This window comes from Anomaloglossus baeobatrachus, chromosome 4 (genome assembly GCF_048569485.1).
Source record: "Anomaloglossus baeobatrachus isolate aAnoBae1 chromosome 4, aAnoBae1.hap1, whole genome shotgun sequence".
NCBI lineage: Eukaryota > Metazoa > Chordata > Amphibia > Anura > Aromobatidae > Anomaloglossus > Anomaloglossus baeobatrachus.
Window position 1 is genome coordinate 658,328,486 of NC_134356.1, and position 23,926 is coordinate 658,352,411.

Sequence of the window (23,926 nt, forward strand, 5' to 3'; positions counted from 1 at the left end):
GTCAGAGCACGGTGTACATCGGAAGTCACGTGACGTGATCATGTAGAGCCGATGGTTGCCATGGTAGCACAGGGTCATGTGATAACTCCTGTAGCTATCATGACTCAGTTCCTCTTACACCCAGCAGACTGCTGTGGATGAGAGCATTGCAGCTTTTCTGCAGATCTTAGCTGTCATAAACGTAAGGTCTTAGCTGTGCAGCTGTGATCTACAGAAAGGAACAAGCGATCAAACTGCTGATCCTTATAGTCCCCTAAGAGGGCTAGTAAAATAAAAAAAAGTTAAAAAAAAGTTTTAAAAAAATAAAAGAAACCTAAAAGTTGAAATCACCCCACCCCCATACGCCACATTGAAAATTAAAGGGTTAAAAAAATAAAAAATATACACACATTCGGTATCGCCGCTTTCAGAAATGCCCAATCTATCAAAATATAAAATCAATTATCCTGATCGGTAAACGGCGTAATGGCAAAAAAAATCAAAACGCCAAAATTATGTATTGTAGCCGCTACAAATTTTGCACAAAATGCAATAATAGGCGACCAAAACATAGCATCTGTGCAAAAATGGTACAATTAAAAACAACAGCTCGAGACTCAAAAAATAAGCCATCACAGAGCCCCAGATCCTGAAATATGAGAATGCTATGGTTTTCGGAAAATAGCGCAAAAAGTGCGCCACTTTTTTTGGACAAACATCTGAATTTTTTTAACCCCTTAGATAACAGTAAACCTATACATGTTTGGTGTCAACAAAAACAAACCAACCTGAGGCATCACACTGACACATCAGTTTTACCATTTTTTTTTTTTGTTGTTTGAGCATCTTGCAGATTAAAAGGTGCTCTGCTGCGTTTTCCTGTATTACAAACCTGGCAGTGATACGATTCCTCTGTGCAGAGCATTTTGCCTTGGGAGATGCTCTGCTGCGCTTTCCTGAGTTACTAAGCTAGCAGCTTGATTGACAGTGCAGGATTGCATGTTGGTACTGATTACTCAAGTGTTCCTCCTTCCTGGTAATGGCTCAGGTTTCTTTACTGAGCATGCTCGCCCAGAACTCTGCCAGTTGTATTTTCTGGTTATACAGTTGTGCTGTTGGTTTGTGTCTCTGCTAGTGTTTTGATTTTTGTTTTCTGACCCCGGACTGTTATTTGACTACTCTCTGCCCACTCCCTGTTCCTGTCGTGACAGCTTGCCTTTTGACCTCCGACTGTTACTTGACCCCGTCTGATTTCTCCCTGAACCTATTACATGCTCTCCTGGATTTCTGACCCTTGGATGGTGACCTGACTACGCCTCTGTTTACTCCTTGCGCTCATACATGTCCTCCCGTTACCAAACTCCAGCTTTCCTGACTACTCTTCCGTCCATACTACCCATAAGTAGTGACTAGCATTACAGTAAGTATAAGAGTAGGGACAGGACTTAGATTTAAAACACTACTCCAGCAGTGAAAAAAAGAAAAATGTTGGAGTGGTGCCTTAAAGTTAAGTCTCACAAATAGGAAAAGACAAGAGAAACCCATGGTAATGCCAACATGGAGACTTCTGCTAAGGCAGCTGCCATCATGCCACTATGAGAGAACTACTCATGTATTGTGCAATGGAATAAATGAACTTTGAGCTGTTAGGTGAGGTCCAGCAGCTGTTATCAGACAAAGAAATAGACTAGTGCAAAAGTCATAGAGCATTGGGTGGGATTTTTGGATCGTGGGAGAGAAATTTTGACTTCCTTGGTCAGATCAACCTAACACTGTTAATAGAGAAGAACTTACAGTTACCAATGGTGGGCACATATGAGGACATCCTTGTATGTGTTGATCTCTTATTAGGATAATCTGAAGATGGGTCTTGTGAGAAGGTAACCACAAAGCAGTAGCCAAATTGATATTGGAAGTGATATGTCAATATAGAGTTCTGGAGATAACAGAAAATGACAGAGGAAAACATTTTACAGAAGAAGTGTTGAGTAGGGATGGGCGGACCCAGACTGTAAAAGTCCAGATCCGCGTGTTTTCAAAGGTGCTCGGGCACTGGACCCGGGATTCCAGGTGTTTGATCTGGATCCAGCACTCAAGAAATTGAAAAAAAATAAAGTAAAAATAAAGCGCTTCATACTTACCAAGGGTCCGGCGCAGCTGTATGATGCTCTTTCAGCCTCCCTGTGCCACTCATCAATGCTCATTTCATATGCACTGCTTTCCCCGCCCACCAGCCTCCTGGCGTCTATGATTGGTTACAGTCAGACGTGCCCCCAGCTTGTGTGACAGCATCTGCCTGTGTCGCGGGCGGAGGGGACGCGCTCGCCACGCTCGGGTCCGGGCCTTCTGCTGCTGCTCGGTGGCTCGAGCGGTGGACCGGACCCGGGGACTCGAGCAGCGCTCCTCTTCCACGAGTGAAAAGGGGGTGGTTTGTTTAGGGAGATAGTTCGTGACGCCACCCACGGGTCGTGGTGATAATGGGCACCACCGCTGCTGGTGACGGGGATCCCGGGAGCGATGGCGGGGAGCAGCTAGGATGTTGTCCCCTCCGTGGGTAGGGGTTGGTGATCCCGGGGCCCGGTGGTGTAACGGGGAGGCTGGGTGGGTGGGATGCAGGGTTGCAGGGACAGAGCGGCGTGGTGCCAGATGGCACTGGTGTACTCACTCAGGCAGTCAATGACAGAGTCCCTGGTAAACAAAGCGGCTGTATGGACGGGTCCCGCAGCCAGCTGCAGTGCTTTTGTGCTCTCCCCGGACAGTGTGATGGTGGCTGTCTTTCCCTGCACCTTGTTAGAATGTTCTGACTCCTGTGGTTGCCCACCGGTAGTCCGCTCCCCGGTGTATAGGTGCCAGAGGAGCCCGTTTTGCCCGCAGGCGCTGGCCCTTGGATCTCTAGCCTGTGGCGGTGGCTGTATATCCTCACGGTGTGGACTGTTGCCTTCTGTCGGGTCTTTGTTGTTAGGAAACCCCTGGGGTTCCTGTCACACTCGGATTTGACCATTGTCGGCGGCTCCAAGCCTAGTCGGGGTCCGATGGCCCTGCCTGTGTGCTTAGCTTCACTCCACTCCCCGGTTCGGTACCGGCGGCTCACCGCCCGACCCCGGTCCTACGGTTTTGCAGAGTTCCACTAACTCCTGCAGATGGCCACCACTGTCTGCCAACCTTGCTGACAGTGCCTGGGCTTCGACCCAGACACACACAGACTTTTGCTCCTCTCACTTCCACCTCCAAACTTAATCTGTCTGCTTTTCCCACCACCAGGCCTCTGAACTCCTCGGTGGGTGGGGCCAACCACCTGGCTCCGCCCCACCTGGTGTGGACATCAGACCCTGGAGGGAGGCAACAAGGGTTTTTGTTTGACTCTTGTGACTGTCTAGGGAAGGGGGTGTGTGTGTTGTTATGTCTGTGACTACCTGGCTAGTCCAGGGCATCACACCTGAGTAGAGGAGGACACATCATCGCGGGCGCAGCTCATCCTCAGCCCCCTGCTGCATACAGCTGGAAGAATGAAGCATGAGGCTCAGGATGAGCAGAGGAGGACACATTGCGGTCTCAGAGATCTGCTTATCGCTCTCCCCCCATCTAGGGGTTTTACCCCCAGACCCCCGCTTCAATTGGTCCATGCCCACATGGACTTAGAAAAAGAATGCTTACTCAAAACCGGGCTGCATTTTGAACACGCCCCATCACGTGACAAATTACGTCATACCTGGAAGTAGACAGTACATTCTACATCTACCTTTATTTTTAGTGCACGATCTAGACGCACGCAGCTCCGGAAGTGAATGTATGACCTGGAAGCGCTCCTATCCCCATCCCTTCCACCAACATTTTTAATCGCCAGATTCTGGTTCCCATAGACTTAAATGAGTACAAGATACTGGGCTGGAACCAGATTTTAAAAAAAAAATTAGCAGGGACCCAGCAGGCCCAATTTTCCATGAGTCCACTCAGCTTTAGTGTTGAGAAAGATCTTATATAATTTGGGAATACAGTAGGCATTGCACACCCGATATCATCTTCAGAAAAGTGGTAAAGTTGAGAGACTGAATGGGACACTGAAGATACAGAAAAAAGGTAATAACAAGGAAGCTGTCTATCCAGGGGTGTACATAGAAATAATCGGGCCCCCCTGAATCATGGGCCCCATTGCGGCCGCGTGGTCTACCGATATTGGAGGTACACCACTGTGTCTATCGGTAGCTCTATACTCAGTCAGAACTACTCCCAACAGAAAAACAGGACTTTCTCAATGAGATTCTTTTTCGGAGTTTTGGTAAGAGAAGTTCCTATTACTCAGCAGTTGCAGAACTTACACAAGGAGTTGATAGGATGTAAGGGATTACAACATACATTGTCATAAACTTAACAGCATTTTTTTCTCTTCCATATCAGATCTTGAAGGACTGGAAGGGTGTCATTCATTAAAGCCTGGAAACAACATAGTTGTAAAGAATTGCATCATTTGTCCTTATCTTGAACCTACATAACGCAGGAATCACACCTGATAAATGCGAATACCACAATAAGACAATTGGGATGGTGCATATCCTCAATAAAATTCTTTTATTTTATTAATTTCTAAATATAAAATCATTTTCAAATTGCATATATGTGTACAACAGGGTCACAAAATTCTTAATCACACTGGACTAGCTCCAATCCCGCTATTATAAGTTACAGTAGCTGCATCAACTTATTCATGGCCTATAACAAGCCTCCACCATAAACCATGATGATTTTCCCCTCCCATCGGGTGAATCTCTATCTTTCAAGGGGCTCCCTAACACTTCCTCACCATAGCCTCCAATAGCACTATACATATAGTAGTTCCTGGCGTGGTTTGGAAACCCTGATTAATATTTATAGTGGAGCGCAGCTGTAACTAACCTGTACGGAGTCAATTGCGGTTGTGCCGTCCTTGGTCCCAAGGACGGCACAACCGCAATTGACTCCGTACAGGTTAGTTACAGCTGCGCTCCACTATAAATATTAATCAGGGTTTCCAAACCACGCCAGGAACTACTATATGTATAGTGCTATTGGAGGCTATGGTGAGGAAGTGTTAGGCTACATGCGCACGCTGCTTTTTTTGCTGCTTTTTTGCTGCTTTTTTGGCTGCAGTTTTGTCAGCAGAACTTTCTGACATCTGACTTCCCAGCAAAGTCTATGAGAAGTCAGATTTGTCATGCGCACACTGCAGTTTATTTGTCAGCGTTTTTTTTGTCAAAAGTTTGTGACAAAAAAAATGCACCATGTTCATTCTTTCCTGCGTTTTTGTCAACATTTGTCACCCATTGAAATCAATGAGGGCATCAAAAACGCAGGAAAAAATGCATGTTATCAAAAGTGGTGCATTTTACCTGCCTTTTACCTGCGTTTTTGCTAGCAAAAACGCAGGTGATTTGTCAGGAAGTGAGGTCAAGCAAGTGGTCCCGTCCCGTCCTCCATGTGTTCCCCGAAGTACCGCTGTCCCCAGGGGAGATGATGTGGAGGACGGGAATATCAGCAGCGGCAGCGAGAGGGGGATGGACATTGGCAGCTGAAAACATTGATTTTTATCTCTCTCTGCTGCCGCCGCTGATAGTCCCGTCCTCCACGTGTTCCCCGAAGTACCACTGTCCCCAGCATGCACGCACAGGGGAGATGATGTGGAGGACGGGACTATCAGCAGCGGCGGCAGCGAGAGGGAAAAATCTATGTTTTCAGCTGCCAACGTCCATCCCCCTCTCGCTGCCGCCGCCGCTGATAGTCCCGTCCTCCACGTGTTCCCCGACGTACCGCTGTCCCCAGCGTGTACGCACAGGGGAGATGATGGACCCCTCTCACCGCCGCCGCCGCTGAAAGTCCCGGGCTCCACGCTCCTGCCGGCTCCACGCTCCTGCCGGCTCCACGCTCCTGCCGGCTCCACGCTCCTGCCGGCTCCACGCTCCTGCCGGCTCCACGCTGTAGCGCGATCAGCTGAGCTGTCACTGAGGTTACTCGCGGCCACCGCTGGATTCAGCGGTGGCCGTGGGTAACCTCGGTGACAGCTCAGGCTGATCGCGCGGCTGTCTCCATTAGCTGCATGGAGGTGACCGGAGCGGCGGTGTCTGCTACTTCTCCGGTCACCTGCATGCAGCACAGCTGGACGCGACGCTGGAGCATGCTGGATTACGCCGGACATGGAGGGTTTGTCGGGGTTAATAAATTGGTAATGAGGGAATGTGTTTGTGTTTTTTATTTCTAATAAATGATTTTGTGTGTTTATTTACTGTAATTTACAGATTAATCATGGAAGGATTCTCGGGGAGACGCCTGACATGATTAATCTAGGACTTATTGGCAGCTATGGGCTGCCAAAAACTCCTTATTACCCCGATTTGCCAACGCACCAGGGCAAATCGGGAAGAGCCGGGTACAGTCCCAGAACTGTCGCATATAATGTATGTGGCAATTCTGGGCGGCTGTTGGCTGATATTGTTAGGCTGGGGGGCTCCCCATAACGTGGAGCTCCCCATCCTGAGAATACCAGCCTTCAGCCGTATGGCTTTATCTGGCTGGCATTAAAATTGGGGGGGACCGCACGCCAGTTTTTTTTAATTATTTATTTATTTCTAATTTTTTTTTTTTTCAATTCAACAAGCTTTATGGGCTTGTTTGAACTGAAAAATACATGAAACAATTGTTGACAAAACTGCAGCCAAAAACGCACCAAAAAAGCAGCAAAAAAGCACCTACATTTCTTGTGACATTTCCAGGCTCTCTCTGACAAGGTGCAGTTTTGGCTGCATTTTGTGAACACGAAAAAGAAGCAGCGTGCGCATGTAGCGTGAGGGAGCCCCTTGAAAGATAGAGATTCACCCGATGGGAGGGGAAAATCATCATGGTTTATGGTGGAGGCTTGTTATAGGCCATGAATAAGTTGATGCAGCTACTGTAACTTATAATAGCGGGATTGGAGCTAGTCCAGTGTGATTAAGAATTTTGTGACCCTGTTGTACACATATATGCAATTTGAAAATGATTTTATATTTAGAAATTAATAAAATAAAAGAATTTTATTGAGGATATGCATCATCCAAAGTGTCTTATTGTGGTATTCATAGTTGTAAAGAAGCACGTGAAGTTTGGAGTGCCATTCCAAATCCAATTAACCATATCAATCTCAGTTAAAATAGAAAAAAAACTCATTTCATAAATGCCTCCTATTGTAAACAGATTGCAATAACCAATGACACGTGTCAGGGTACATTATGCATGTCTTTCAGATAAGTGTTTTGTACAAGTTTTGAGGAAAAAAAAAAATGACACAGGCGCTTTCCTTGTACAGATCAGCAAGGCAATAAGTGCAGATGAGCAAGGCCATCTCCATAGTGTTCCTCTCTGCCCTCAGGCCGTCTCCTCAGCACTCCTCTCTACCCTCAGGCCGTCTCCTCAGCTTTCTCCTCAGAGATATCCTATATCCTCAGGCCGTCTCCTCAGTGCTCCTCTCTACCCTCAGACCGTCTCCTCAGTGCTCCTCTCTGCCCTCAGGCTGTCTCCTCAGTGCTCCTCTCTGCCCTCAGGCCGTCTCTTCAGCTTTCTCCTCAGAGTTATCCTATATCCTCAGGCTGTCTCCTCAGTGCTCCTCTCTGCCCTCAGGCCGTCTCTTCAGCTTTCTCTTCAGAGTTATCCTATATCCTCAGGCTGTCTCCTCAGTGCTCCTCTCTGCTCTCAGCCCGTCTCCTCAGTGCTCCTCTCTTCCCTCAGGCCGTCTCTTCAGCTTTCCTCTCTGCCCTCATGCGTCTCCTCAGAGTTATCCTATATCCTCAGGCCGTCTCTTCAGCTTTCTCCTCAGAGTTATCCTATATCCTCAGGCCGTCTCCTCAGTGCTCCTCTCTTTCCTCAGGCCGTCTCTTCAGCTTTCCTCTCTGCCCTCATGCGTCTCCTCAGAGTTATCCTATATCCTCAGCCTGTCTCCTCAGATTTCCTCTCTGCTCACATGTCACCTTTTCAATGTTGCTCCTTAGAGATGAGCGAACCTGTTCGATAAAGCTTCGCCAATTTCAAATTCAAGGTGAGTCTTAGCCTGTTCAGCTCGGGCTCGGTAACATGAACACTTTCTCCAAAAGTCGGCACTGTTCAGTTTTGTTCAATCACTAATCGGTGTTTTCAAAAAATGCTTTTCTACTAACATGTTATGCTTTTGTATACAGGTAAAATATAAAAAAAGTATCAACCACTGAGGACTTCAGTTCTTTTAAACAATTTTTTATGCTTTTGTATAGGATTGTGGTGCTGTATGATGAATGGGGGAGATGTGTTTAATGACGGGAGAATCCAGACGCACACGGTGCCATCTTTGCTTCCTTAACTGTATTTATGGATGTTCATACAGCCAATCACAGGGAAGCAAACATCCACAAGGTTCAGGCACAAGGGCTTGTGTCATTGGCTGCCTAAGTCACATGTCCGTCTGCATATAAAATGTGGACATGTGGTGTCGACGCCATTTTGTGAATGTGAAACATTAGGGAAAGTGTTGCTGCCGATGCTGCCACCAGGGCTGATAGACAGTTAGTTTAGCTAGGGGGTTAATGATAGGTAGTTGAGATAGATCGAAGAGCAATAGTTTAGAATAGGGATGTGCAGTGTGGGAAAAGGTGTGTGTGTGTGCCAGAAATTGGCACATTTCATGCTAGAAATTGGGAACCAAAGGCAAAACACTGGGACTATATATATATAGATATATATATATATATATATATATATATATATATATATATATATATATATATATATATTTATATTTAAAACATTTATTAATTATAATAACATATTAAAATCTTATATATAAAGCTGAGTGTATGTGTGTGTGTGTGTGTGTGTGTGTGTGTGTGTGTGTGTGTATATGTGTGTGTGTGTGTGTGTGTGTGTGTATGTATATATGTGTGTGTGTGTGTGTGTGTGTGTGTGTGTATATGTGTGTGTGTGTGTGTGTGTGTGTGTGTGTGTGTATATGTGTGTGTGTGTGTGTGTGTGTGTGTGTATGTATATATGTGTGTGTGTGTGTGTGTGTGTGTGTGTGTGTATGTATATATGTGTGTGTGTGTGTGTGTGTGTGTGTGTGTGTACATTTCATGATAGAAATTGGGAACCAAAGGCAAAACACTGGGACTATAAATATATATATATATATATATATATATATATATATATATATATATATATTTAAAACATATTTATTAATTATAATAACATATTAAAATCTTATATATAAAGCTGAGTGTATGTGTGTGTGTGTGTGTGTGTGTGTATATATGTGTGTGTGTGTGTGTGTGTGTATGTATATATGTGTGTGTGTGTGTGTGTGTGTGTGTGTGTGTGTGTGTATATGTGTGTGTGTGTGTGTGTGTGTGTGTGTGTGTGTGTGTGTGTGTGTGTGTATGTATATGTGTGTGTGTGTGTGTGTGTGTGTGTGTGTGTGTATATGTGTGTGTGTGTGTGTGTGTGTGTGTGTATGTGTGTGTGTGTGTGTGTGTGTGTGTGTGTGTGTGTATATGTGTGTGTGTGTGTGTGTGTGTGTATGTATATATGTGTGTGTGTGTGTGTGTGTGTGTGCGTGTATGTCCACTAAAGGAATCTGCACCATCACATTTACAATCACGAAATTTTCCGCAGCCACCTCAATTGATTCAGGGAATGTCATAGACTATGTTTTGAGGGGAACATTTAACCCTGCACTTTACAGTTATTCACCAGAAAACCTGCTTACATTAAAGTCAATGGAGCTGGGAGCTACAGGTCATTAATAAAAGATGTGATTGGTTGCTATAGGCAATGAAGGATATTCTCAGTATAAGAAACGTATGTGTGCGGTAATATGATTTCAGTGGAGAGATGGATAGAGAGAGACAGAGAGAGTCAAAGAGAAACAGACAGAGAGACAGAGGGAGACATAGAGAGAAACAGAGACAGACACAAAGATAGAAAGAGAGACAGAGAGAGGGAGAGACAGAGAGAGACAGACAGAGATGGATAGAGAGACAGAGAGAGATGGATAGAGAGAGACAAAGACAAAGTGAGACAGAGCGAGAAACAGAGATTGAGAGAAAAACTGAAACAGAGAGGCAGACGGGGAGAGACACAGACAGACAAAGAAAGACAGAGAGAGATGGATAGAGAGTGAAACAGAGAGACAGAGAGAGACAGAGAGAGAGAGAGAAAGAGACAGACAGAGAGACAGAGGAGGGTGGTCGAGAGGAAGAGAGACAGACAGTTAAGCTATGTGCCCACGCTGCAGAAAATGCGCGGATTTTGTCGCGGATTTCTCACAGAAAAGCCGCGGATTTCCCGAAAATGTGCAGCTCAGGCACTTCCCAGCCATTTCTATGGCATTTTGGAAATGCTGTGCTGTGCGGATTTCGTGCGGATTTTGATCCGGAAAAATCTGCAACATGTCAATTATTGTTGCGGATTTTCATCCGGATTTTGGCTTTAAAATTGGGAAAAAAAAAAAAATCTGCACCAAAATCCTCATCAAATCCGCGGCAATTCCGCGGTAAATCCGCGGCAAATCCGCACCTTTGAAAAGGTGCAGATTTTGCGGGAAAGCTGCGGATTTTGATGCAGAAAAATCCGCAGCTACATTCTCCCGTGGACACAGCCTTACTATCCCCGACAATGTCGAGTACTACAGCTAGTACATTTATAAAAGGGAGGATAAATCCATTACAAAACAAAATCATCAAAATACCGCAAAGTAATTCAATAACAGATGTAAATATTTCCACTGCATAACACCAATCTGTAATATCTATACATAAAAGTAGTAACTAGTTGAAAAAATTCTGTGCAAAATCAGAGAATAGAAAAATTATACCTAAGAGCTCATCTTATTCAAAAAAATGGATAAATAAATGTTTTGTGCAAAAAACGGTATTAAAAAAAATTGTGAAAAGTGCTGCCACCTAGTGGAAGAAAAACTTACAGCAACTTTATATAACAATTTCAATGATAATAGCTATTGCACCTAAATCAATATCCATCTGTAAGTATGAAAAAAGTGACTATGTGCTAAAGTGGCAGGAAAATATCACAAGAAAGTAATATTGTGGAATTTATACACATAAACACACTGGGTAGATTCCCATCTATTAGTTTATATAACAGAACCTGTGATCTTAAATAGTGTGAACACCAAATGGTGATGTGTACTGCTCAAAAAAATAAAGGGAACACTAAAATACCATTTTGTTGTGTTTCCTTTATTTTTTTGAGCAGTATATTTATCACCTAGATAAAACTATCTGCAAACCTACAAAAATCCATGCTAAATTTATGACTTTCAATGTTTGAGTTAATATTCTACTGAAACATAAAATATTTGCAGCATTCCAGATTAATGGATATTAAGATCACAGCAGCAATATAGAAAATGGTATCCATAACAAGCCCACATAACAAGGAGCCAATGATGCATGCGCCGGACGCGAAACTCCACCTACAATGTGCTTTTGAGGTATCAATACAATTACTATTACTAAATTTTGTACCAGTTTTATTACTATTTTGCAGTGATTACTTTATTGGTACTAATTATATAGCATTTTTCAGTCTGACATATATACCGAGCTTGAATATTCCTGCATCTTGTGAGCAGTACCATCTTGTGGGTATTTTCTAAATAACTTTCATCTTTTTGTATTTTAATGTTTCAATAAATTCTATTTTATATGTATTTTGGTCTATAGTGCATTTTTTTCATGTAGCTGCTCAAAATTACGCTGTCAACCACATTTCTAGGTATTGTTATTTAGTACTGCCTGCTGTAAATTTGCTAGTGAACTAGCTAAAAAGGGCTTGGCACTTTTCATTGCCTGCTCAAAATTACGCTGTCAACCACATTTCTAGGTATTGTTATTTAGTACTGCCTGCTGTAACTTTGCTAGTGAACTAGCTAAAAAGGGCTTGGCACTTTTCATTGCCTGCTCAAAATTACGCTGTCAACCACATTTCTAGGTATTGTTATTTAGTACTGCCTGCTGTAACTTTGCTAGTGAACTAGCTAAAAAGGGCTTGGCACTTTTCATTGCCTGCTCAAAATTACACAGTCAACCACAGTTCTCATAAGTGGTACTTTTTAAGTACATTCACAATATTGCCAACTCAGGCAGGAAAGAAAAAATTTATCTTTTAAGTCAGGTGTCCGACAGGTGTAGGCATAGGGTTGCAAAACATTTGTTTGAAAGAAAGGTATATATCAACCATGAGCGGTAAATCACGATGTTATTGTGCTGGAAGGGTGAAAAGGTAGTGTGTGGGATGTTCTGTTAGTCAAAGCTCTAATGAGCAAACACCGACTCATCCTATCCCAAAAGAAATGAGAACAACTTCCGTTACTGGACAGCCTACTGCACTAGATGTCTTTGGCAGCTGTACATCGCTTCAACTTCGAAACAAGGCTGATAAATAGCAGGTGCTAGAGTGGATGGTAAGCGCTTCATCAAGTGGCCTCTTCTCCTCTTCCTGTACCTCCACATTACACACACTTCATTCCTCAGAGGTGTTACCGTAATTACACTTGTTTTCGCCCACGTCACAAATCTCCAACCAGCAAACTGACTGTGGGGAACCACACACGGGTGAGTCTGCAGAGCTTTTCACACATTCTATCCGATGGGCATCAGACTTCTGCTCCAAAAATTCCCAGACTCAAGAGGAGGAAAGCATCTGCACCGATGCCCAAAATCTTTGTCAGTTGGATCCTGGCTTGGACGAAGTAGAGTCCGAGCAGGATCCCGACCTTCGCCAATAGATGTTAACTCCTGTGGGTGAAGGTGATGATGATGAGATTCAAATACCTGAGGCGCACACGTACTGTTCGGTGATGTCAGCTCAGGAACAGGAGGAGTGAGAAAACATAGAGCCTGATGATAAAGTTCTTGTTCCCAGTTGGTGTGAACCCAAAGGCATGCAGCTAAGTAGCTCAGCAGATGATGATGAGGAAAACGAGGATGATACAGTAGTGATATCACCATGAGAAGCACTGTATCCTCAGCAACAACTCTGGCTGTGGCCAACAGCGGTCGTGGGTCTGCAGTTCGCAGGAATGGTTGCCTAGCCTGGGCCTTTTTTGAGACCGTAAAGGATGACCCAACTTTCATTATCTGCCAACATTGGAAACAACTCAGTAGAGGCAAAAATTAAAATAATTTGACTACTACATGTATGAGCCAGTACATGTGCAACCAACATGCATTAATGTGGGAATCTTTTTACGCTAAAATGTGGACTACCGAGCCTACCCAACAACCGGCCACCATATCAACCGTGTCTCCTGCTTCTTCATCTTCCTGCATCACCATCAAAATTATTCTCACACAGGTTTCTGACAGCAGAACCTCCTCTTGTTTAACCAATACAGTTGGGGTGAGTGAGAGACCGTCAGCTGCTATGAAAGTGACCATGCCTGATGTTTTTGACCTATGTGATACACAAAGGCCAAATTCTGTGTACTCCATGGACCATACCTCCCTGCTGTTCAAAGACAGTATGGGGAAATATAGGGAGGGGGGCAATTGATGCCATTGTCCTGCTGTCTGCCTGTAATGTTTTTAAATCTGAAGACTCCAAGTTGGGTCTCCAAATTGTGTCTTGTCTGTACTGGCAGAGGTGTGGGAGCAAGAGGCCTAATCTTGTCACTCATCCCACTTTTAATTTTTCAAAATTTAAATGCCAGGCCACGTCCTGTGTCCCTGCATGGACCCTACTTCCCTGGTGTGCAAACACACTATGGGGAAATGGGGGATATGCCAGTGTCCTGCTGTCTGCCTGAAAGGTTTTTATCTATCAATACTCCAAGATGGGTCTTCAAGTTGTGTCCTGTCTGTACCAGGGTACTTGGAGCAAGAAGCCTACCCCTGCCTCTCATCTTGCTGTCTCTGGTGAAGGTAGATATGTTGTTTCAGGCTTTGATACAGGGCCAGTCCCACGCATCCATGTTGTAGCATTCTACTATTTTTAGTCTGTGTCAACTGTTCCACTTTTCCTGTTGTCTCACCTTAATTTTTGGAAATGTGGACACTCCAAGAAGAGTCTCCAAAATGGGAAATGGGGGGGGATTGATGCCACTGTCTTGCTGTCTCCCTGAAAGGTTTTTAAATATCGATACTCCAAGATAAGTCTCCAATTTGTGTCTTGTCTGTACTGGCAGGGGTATGGGAGCACCAGCCCTACACCTGTCTCTCATCCTCATCTATATTTCCTATATCGATAGTCTAGGAAGCTAACGGCTATGCCAAAACAGTGGGGCTACACTGTAAGACATATTTTTGCTGTTTTGGAAGCTTTTTGAAAGGTGTTTTCTTTGCCTTATGTTTGGCCTCCCATTGAATCCAATGAGGCTCAAAAAGGTTTGTCGAATGGTTTGGCAAACGTAGCATTTGCTTGGTATGGCTCGACGAACCAAACGATGAAAGGTTTGTTCATCTCTATTCCTCTTTACCTTCAAGCCATCTAGTCAGCATTCCTCTTTGTTCATAGGTCATCTCCTCAGTGTTCTTCTCTGCACTACTGCTGTTTCCTCAGCATTTCTATCTGCTCTCAGGCCATCTCTTCACTTCACCTCTCTGCCCTCAGGTTGTCTCCTCAGAGCTAATCTCTGCCCTTAGGCAGTCTCCTCAGATCTTCTCTCTGCCCTGAAGGTGCCTCTTCAGCATTCCACTCTGCCTGCAGGCTGTTTCCTCATTGTTCCTCTTTGCTTTCAGGCTGTCTCCTCAGCAATCCGCTTTGTTCTCAGGCCATATCTTCAGCATTCCTCTCTACATTCAGGCCGCCTCCTGAGAATTCCTTCACTTTTTGGCCATTTCTTCAGAGATCCTCTTTGCCCTAGCCCGCCTCCTCTGTATTCCTATCTGCTCTCAGGCCTTCTTCTCAGTGCTTCTCTTTGCCCTCAGGCAATTTCCTCAGTGTTCCTCTATGCCTTCAGGCTGTCTCTGCAGCAATCCTCTCTACTGTGAGGCAATTTCCTATCTGTTCTTAGATTTCTGCTTTCCTCTCTCCTCTCTGGCTGTCTCCGCGGCGTTTCTCTCTGCCCCAAAGTCATCTCTTCAGTTTTCCCCTCAGCTCTCAGACCATCTCTACAGCTTTTTTGTCTGCTCTCAAGCCTTATTTTCAGATCACCTCTCTGAACTCATGCCATCTCTTAAGAGATAACCTCTGAATTCAGTATGTCTGCTCAGCTCTCCTCTCTGGTCTCAGGCCACCCTCTCAGGACACCTTTCTGCCCTCGGGGTGTGCCGCTCCCGTGCCAGCAGCCGGCGCTGCACGGGTCCGAGCCTTCAGGGTAGGTGGCTCGAGGGTCTCCGGACCTGGGGGGTCTCGAGGACATGCCGAATAAATAGGGGGACGTAGGCTCCGTGCAGGGGATAGCGACCGCAGGGGGTGCTGATGTAGTCACTGTTAGTAAAACACACGAGTCTCTGGTAAACCAAGGTGATGGTGGCCGGTGCCGCGGCCAGTTGCGTTTGGGTCCTCCCACTTGGCTGGTGGTCTCTATCCTTTTCCTGCACTGCTTTGTGTAAGGTGGACTTTCCTAGTGTGAAACTCAGGAGTCCGCTCCCGGCTGCATGTGGCCTAAGGAGCCGTGCCCGCAGACGCTGGCCCGTGGGATCTATGGGCGCTGGCGGTGACCTCTTATCCCTAATCGGTGGGCTGTTGTCTTCTATGAGGGACTTTGGGTGGAACAGGTCCTCTAGTCCTGGCCTCAATCGGTTAATTAACCAGTCCGCTTGGTTCCGGTTTCTGGCTTCAGGGTCCGAGTACCCCCCTTTGTCAGCCAGAGTCCCTCCGTGCCGGCTACGACTGACACCTTCGGCAATGGGGAACCCCACTATGACGTGGCCCGCTATGCTGCCTTGCAGCTACATCCCCGCTGCGCCTCAGCCGAGGCCGGGAGTCTGGGAGCGGCCAGCGTTGACCGGGCCCCTCAGCCTGTTCGGCCAGTCCCTGGGGGACATAGGGGCGTGGGTCGCTTACCCGCTCCTCCGAGGTTGCCTCCACTTCACGGGCCCGAACGACTGCCGCTAACTCCGCCATCTCGGCCGTCCATGTCTTGAGCAGAAAGCTCGCCTGTGCCTGGATCCAGCGGCACATTCGCTCTGTCTGAGCTTCTACCTAGTCAGCTGTTCCGGGCGAGGGCTCTTGCATTGCGGGCCTGCCAGACGATTCGGCACAGTTGGTGGTATCCAGGAACAAGAAGGGTGGCCAGGTCCTGGAGTCCCTGCCCTTTATCTGCTCAGTCACATGTCACAGAATCTTCACCCGCCACCCCCCCTTGGTCTTTTGCCGGCACTCCTTTCTGCGGCCTGTTAGTTTCGTTTCTCGACTTCCGGGCTCGCTTTCCGGCCGCATTCCCAGGGGGCGGGGCTTCGGCTTTCACGCCCTTTTCTCCGGGAAGAAGACGCTGAGCTGTAGCCTTCGCGCCCAAAATGGCGGCAAGATGGCGACTTCCGAAAACTTGGCAACGGATCACCACCGACTGTCCAATACAAGGCGCACTTCCACAAGGTAAGTGGATGGGTAAGTATCCTGTTCGTGATGCCAAGTTTCGGGATGTGCCACCCCCGTGCCAGCAGCCGGCGCTGCTCGGGTCCGGACCTTCAGAGGAGGTGGCTCGAGGGTCTCCGGACCTGGGGGGTCTCGCGGACACGCCGAATAAATGGGGGGACGTAGATGTACGGGCTAGGCCATAGTAAGTTCGTGACGCCACCCACGGTGTGTGGTGAGGTGGGACACCACCGCTGCTGTTATGGGGCACCCGGGGGAGATGTTGTGCAGCAAGTTGTTAACCCCTCCGTGGGCAGGGATGGTGGCCTCGGGACCCAGTGGCTCCGTGCAGGGTATAGCGACCACAGGGGGTGCTGATGTAGTCACTGTTAGTAAAACACACGAGTCTCTGGTAAACCAAGGTGATGGTGGCCGGTGCCGTGGCCAGTTGCTTTTGGGTCCTCCCACTTGGCTGGTGGTCTCTATCCTTTTCCTGCACTGCTTTGTGTAAGCTGGACTTTCCTAGTTTGAAACTCAGGAGTCCGCTCCCGGCTGCATGTGGCCTAAGGAGCCGTGCCCGCAGACGCTGGCCCGTGGGATCTATGGGCGCTGGCGGTGACCTCTTATCCCTAATCGGTGGGCTGTTGTCTTCTATGAGGGACTTTGGGTGGGACAGGTCCTCTAGTCCTGGCCTCAATCGGTTAAGTAACCAGTCCGCTTGGTTCCAGTTTCTGGCTTCAGGGTCCGAGTACCCCCCTTTGTGCTACGGTTTCCGGGTCGGTTCCCCGTGTCTTTACCAGTGGGCTACAACCCTGTCCCGGTCCACCTCGGTTCTGCCGAGCCATCTTCCCATCTCCTGCTGACAGAGACCACCGTCTGCCTCCTAGCCAGTGGCACCAGGGCTCCTACCCTGGCACCATTCAGATTGGACTCTTCTGCTGGAGCTACACTTAGCTCCAGCCCACACTCCTCTCCACACTGAACTTTAAACTAGACTCTAAAGCGGGCGTCACACGATACGATCTATCGTGCAATCGCACGAGTGATCGTACCCGCCCCTGTCGTTTGTGCATCATGGGCAATTAGTTGCCTGTGGCGCACAAAGTGGTTAAACCCCCGTCACACATACTTACCTGCTGAGCGACGTTGCTGTGGGCGGCGAACATCCACTTCCTGAACGGGGTGGGATGTTCGGTGTCACAGCGACGTCACACAGCCGCCGGCCAATAGAAGCGGACGGGCGGAGATGAGCGGAACGTAAACATCCCGCCCACCAACTTCCTTCAGCATTGCCGGCGGCCGCAGGTAAGCTGCAGTTCATCGTTCCGGGGTGTCACACGGAGCGACGTGTGCTACCCCGGGTACGATGACCAACCGGCGCAAAGAAGAATAAACGATTTTTTAAAAATAAACGACGTGTAAACGATACACGATTTGTAACCGATTTGCGATCGTTCTGAGACGCTTGTAGGTGTCACACGAAACGACGTTGCACACGATGCCGGATGTGCGTCACAAAAACCGTGACCGCAACGACATATCGCACGATGGATCGTCTCGTGTGACGCCCGCATAAAACTTCACCGCTCGTTTTCCTACCCCGGGCTGTCTAGACCCCTGGGTGGGCGTGTCCCAATTACTTGGTCATGCCCACTGGTGTGTCTATCTTTCCCTAAGGAAGGGTGACTAGGTATTCTGGTTGGCTGTATGTTTCCTAGTGAGGGAACGGTGTAATGCTGGGGCCTAACTGTGACTACCTGGTTTTGCCAGGGCGTCACAAGGGCAAGACACGTTACAACTTTAAATACCACAATGTGCCCTGGACCAAGGTAAGAGAGGAATTTTCTAAGGGGTTGCCTTAATAGTTATCTTTTTAAAGGGAACCTGTCACCAGAATTTTCGCTATTAAACTAAAAGACTCCCCTTCTGCAGCTCCTGGGCTGCATTCTAGAAAGGTTCATCTTGCTACTGGCCCCCCTTTCAGACCTAAATAACAACTTTTTAAAATATTACCTTTTGCTATGGTAATGAGGTCTGCTGGCCCCGGGGGCGGGCTGTATTTCGCCTGTTATCCCCCCTCCTGCCGCTGTTTGCCGTCCCCCAGTGTTCATTTACATAGATGAGGCCACCGCCTTCATGTTCCACAGTGCTCCGGAAAGTTGCGCATGCGCAGTGGCACTATCGCGGGACTGAGCGCTGTTTTCAAATCATGAGCGCCGGTGATGTTATTGCGCAGGCCAGTGGGCGGGGAAAGCTGTGCTGAGTGCATATGGATGAGCAATAATGATCGGAGGCTGCAGGAGCAGCATACAGCCGTACGAGAACAGTGCACAGCTGCGGAGCCTAGGTAAGCATGAAGCAGTCACTTCATTCTTCATTTTTTATTATTTTAACTTCTCAAGTACCGGATCAGGATCAAACAGATGGAATCCCGGGCCCAGGTCCAGCACTTGAAAAACTTTGAAACCACACGGATCCCGACTTTTACAGTCCAGGTCCGCCCAGCTCTAATCAGTTAACATTATAGCTTTTTGAGCAGATGATTTGGAGCACTGTAAAAGAAAACCAGTGGATCAAGTGTTATTAAGTTGTTGTTATCTGTATCAGCAAAATCTTGAACCTAAATACAACACAGTATTGAATGGTCAGAAATAAATGAGAAATATGTTTTTCAATACACTCTGTGAAATTACCACAAAAGCCATCCTATTTTAGACATTTTAGAAGAACTGCGATGGGGCTATCTGTGACTCCAAAATACATCCATCTGAATTTTTGTCTAATATTTAATACCTGAAAAGAAAATGCCTTGTATAACCACACAGTGTATGAAGTATTGAAACACATGAAGAAAGAGAGGTTCAAAAAGCCATGGAGGTCATGGCACCAAGTGAAATCAATCAGTAATTAGAAAGCAATCCTGCCACTAAGCAAAAAATAATATCAACTGGTTCAACTGATGGCTTATAAAAAGGTGTCTCATTATCAGGGTGCCACACAAGAAACATCTCATGATGGGTAAAACTAATGAGCTGTCTCAAGATCTTCACAACTGTTATGGGGGGCTGTCTGATAATAACACCTAAAGGAATATCAGACAGTCAGGGTCCACCGTGCAAAAACTCTGCTGCAGACTATGGCAGAGTGCAATTCCTCTGTTAAATTCACAGAGGAATATAATTAGTAAATAAGGCAATTCCTCCCTTACTTGGAGGGTGAGTGGAATGATCTCTGTTAATGATCGCAGAGACAAAAGCAGTGAGTGTGAAATGGCACCTACCTAGGTCCGTTCCTCTAGTGGTGCCAGGAGACGGACAGCAGCGTAAGCCGCACAAAGCTCCTACCTGCGTTCGCTCCACTAGTGTGCGAGGACACGAACCACTAGATATGGCACCTGCCTAGGTCCGCTCTTCTAGTGGTGCAAAAGAGACGGACAGCAGCATAAGCCGCACAAAGCTCCTACCTCTGTTCGCTCCCCTAGTGTGCGAGGATACGAACAACTGCCAGACGCAGTATAAGGAACGTTACCCTAGCGGCAACGTCCACCTACGAGTAGAATCACAAGGCCCAGCCGGACCATGTGCCTCAGGCACCTGCCTATGTCCGCTCCGCTAAGAGGTAAGGATACGGACTCCAGCCGAAGCTGTAAGGTATAAGAATGCTACCCTGCCGGTAGCGCTCACCTAACATAGACAGAGAGATGCCTAGAGGGACGTGCACAGGGCGTCTACCCTCATGCATGAACCAAGAGGACTGAGCGCCGGGCGGCGTGCGTCAGAGTCTTATATAGACTTTGTGCCTCATCCAAGATGGAGGACACCAGAGCCAATCCGCTGCCAGAACGACAGGAATGACGTCACGCTGGCCTATCACCGAGCAAAGCGTCACAAGCACATGACCAGCGACCAATCAGCTTAGAAGGTGTCAGAGACATGTGACCACGTGTCACAAGCACATGACCAGCGGCCAATCAGCTTAGAAGGTGTCAGAGACATGTGACCTCGTGTCAGCGATGATGTCACCCGCACATGTGCAATGGCTCCAAGATAGGACTTAGTCTCCAGCGCTTGCACATGTGCAGTAGCAAGAAATTCGAAGATAGTCTCCAGAGCCACAGCAACCGTAAAAACAACCTTATTGCTGCAAAAAATACTGATGACGTTGGTTACAGGATTTCTAAACTACTGAAGGATCTAGTGAGCGCTGTTGGGCCTTAATCCGGAATTGCTGAGCAAAAAGCATGTTAGATTGCTTTTACAGTTTGCTTGACAACATTTAGACAAGCCTATGAAATACTGGGAGAATATAGTCTGGTCAGATGAGACCAAAATTAAACTCTTTGAATGGCATAACACACACCATGATTGGAGGCCAAAAGGCCAATTGTGGTGCCCTTGGCTTCCGTCGCCACAGGAACATTGCACCCCAGCTAGAGGTGTGATGTCCCATCCTTGGTAAGGAAAGGAGTAAACGCCGGTCCACAAGCAAATCTACACTACACCCATTGTTAGGCACACATAGGGACCAGGGACAGTGGCAGCAACCCTTCCATGCTGCATGCTGGGAGGGGCCGTAAGACCCATCCCTTCTCCCATAGGGTGGGAGCTTAGCAACAGGGAGGTGGGAGGAGCAAACAGAGTGTAGAGTAGAAGCAGGGATCAGTTAGTTTCAGTTTACCTCAGGGAGTGAGAGAGCGAAGACTGTGAGGAGAAGGAGAAGGAGGTAGCTACCTCAGGAAAAGTCTGAAGAGAGCTGAGTTCCTGGTGAAGACCCTGGGGCCCAGATAGGCTCAGATGACACCACAGCAGAACAACAGAAGGGATTCCAGGGCCACTGCAAAGCTTCCAAGCTGGTGGCCTGTTCCACAAAGTCATTCGGTGGAGGGATCAGGCTTCACACAGGGGACGGTCCCTAGAAACTGGAGGAAGAGAAGTCATTTCCAACAGTAAAAACCAAGGTCCAGGGTGGCTTCAAGCACCCAGGGCCACAGCCCACTGCAGAACCTCTGGAAAGGGGGTAGGAGACCCACTGGGCAAGCCCCGGCCCGGAGGCTGTATTGGAGGCCAAGCCAGGTTCATCCAGCAAAGGCAAGGCTTAGAAGTCAGCTGAAGAAAGGAACACAATAGAGGGGTGCAACGGATTTTATTCCCAGATCTACCCGGGATCAGCGGAGGTCCCTGACAGGGGGTTCCAGCCGTCCAAAGGAACAGCGCGCCATAAACCAAGAACTGTGAGTAAACAACTTGAAACTGCACCCTTGGTGTTGCTTCTGTTATTTCATCTGCACGGCATAGACTTCCATCACTACATCGACACTTACAAGCACCAACAGTGTCCCCGGGGCACCGCTCCACCTGTGGGGAGCAGGACCATCCAAGCTGCCATTCCACCAGCCCCGGAGGCCTCATACAGCAGCGGCGGCTTAATAGCCGCAAACCACAGGTGGCGTCACGAATATTATAAACTTTAATCACCCCCAAAGCAGCCATTTTAATTGACTCCCGCCAGGGTCACGGAGTCGGGTCCCGCCAACACTGACGACCCCCGGACTAGTCCGGCCCGGCACCGGGTGTCCCATAGCCCTGGGGTGGGTGAGTCACAATCACCACAAAAATACCAGCAGCAAAGTTTGGAAGTAGGAACATCATAGTGTGGGGCTACTTTTCATGATATGATACTGGGAAACTTCATGTAATTGAAGGAAGGATGATTGGACTAATGTACCAAGACATTCTTGATAAAAATCTGTCATCTACCAGGATGATGAAGATGAAACAAGGGTGGACATTTCAGCAAGACAATGATCCAAGCACACAGCCAAGGAAACTCCCAATTGGTTTCAAAGAAAGAAAATAAATCTGGTAGCATGGCCGAGCCGATCACCGGAGCTGAATCCAATAGAAACTTTATGGAAGGAACTAAAGCTCAGCGTTTATAGAAGGAGCTCACGAGATCTTCGGGTCTTGAAGTGTATTTGCATGGAAGAATGGGCTAAAATCACACCTGAGCAATGCATGCAACTAGTTTCTCCATTCAGGAGTCGCCTTAAAGCTTCATCACCAACAAAGCCTTTTGCATTTGTATTAAATACATTTTACTAAGCTCGTTCAATACTTTTTAGATGTGTCATTTCATTAAATTTATGGACAACTATGGTTTGATTTCTTTGCCTATGTGGATTGGATGGGTTGTTACTGACATTTGGTGAGAAAGTCAAGCAAATAGCAACTTTAGAAATATATTTGCTTAGAAAATTGGTGTTGTGTTCAATGCTTATTTCAACCTCTGTATATGAGCGCAAAATCTTGGATCAAATTGAAAAATGTTATTAACATGTTCATACAGAAAGGAATTTAACCAATAATATGATTATGTTTTTTATTAAACTATTGGCATGTATCACTTAAACCATTTTTATTTTTAGGAGTTGCAAGATGTTGCAATGGGGTGATGTGCACTCTGAGGACACTTCCATTCAACATTGTGAAGTATGTAACACATGTACATAACTTGCCTAGCAATCATGTGTATGCAGTCCCCTCCAAAGCGCCACCTAGTGGTGGCTGTAGCTAGAATGTGATCAATGAGCTAATGCTTTGTGAGCAGATAGCTTGAAGCATTTGGAAAAAATCTTTTTAAAAATAATCTCTAAATGCGAAGTTGTCGTTAGGAGCGATGATGGGGGTTTACAATATTTTAAAACCTGTTTTTGGTCAATCATTAAACAACCTAGTTCAGTTCAATATTTACTCCGCTCCCAAACTGCTTTCACCTACAACAATTATAATTCTTGAAAGATGAGAAAATAATGGCAGATTTTTTATTGGATTGTTCTGTGAAATGCTTTGAAGAAGGACGTCATGGGTATTTCCAAAAGTAGAGCAAAAAGAAGCTGATTGTGCCCCACACACTTACAGGGCAGCTTAAGAATGTATAGTTGAAACCAGAAGTTTCCCTCCGCTCTCTATAAAGACACATCTGCAGGTTTTTCCCTTCACTCTCTCTAAAGACACATCTGCAGGTTTATCCCTTCGCTCTCTATAAAGACACATCTGCAGGTTTTTCCCTTCACTCTCTATAAAGACACATCTGCAGGTTTTTCTCACTATCTGACATGAAATCAGAATAAACCTTTCCCGTTTTAGGTCAATTAGGAACCAAAATTATTTATGCTTGACAAATGCCAGAATAATGAGAGAGAGAATGTTTTGAGGCATTTTTATTACTTTCTGCAAAGTCAAAAGTTTCCCTGCATTTCATCATTATTTGGTACCATTGCCCTTACACTGTATGACCTGAGTGAAACGTTTTGGATCTCCTTCCACAAGCTTCTCACAATGGTAGGTAGGAATTTGGGCCCATTCCTCCTGACAGACCTGGTGTATCTGAACTATGTTTGTAGGTCGCTTTGCTCGCACCGGCCTTTTCAGCTTTGCCC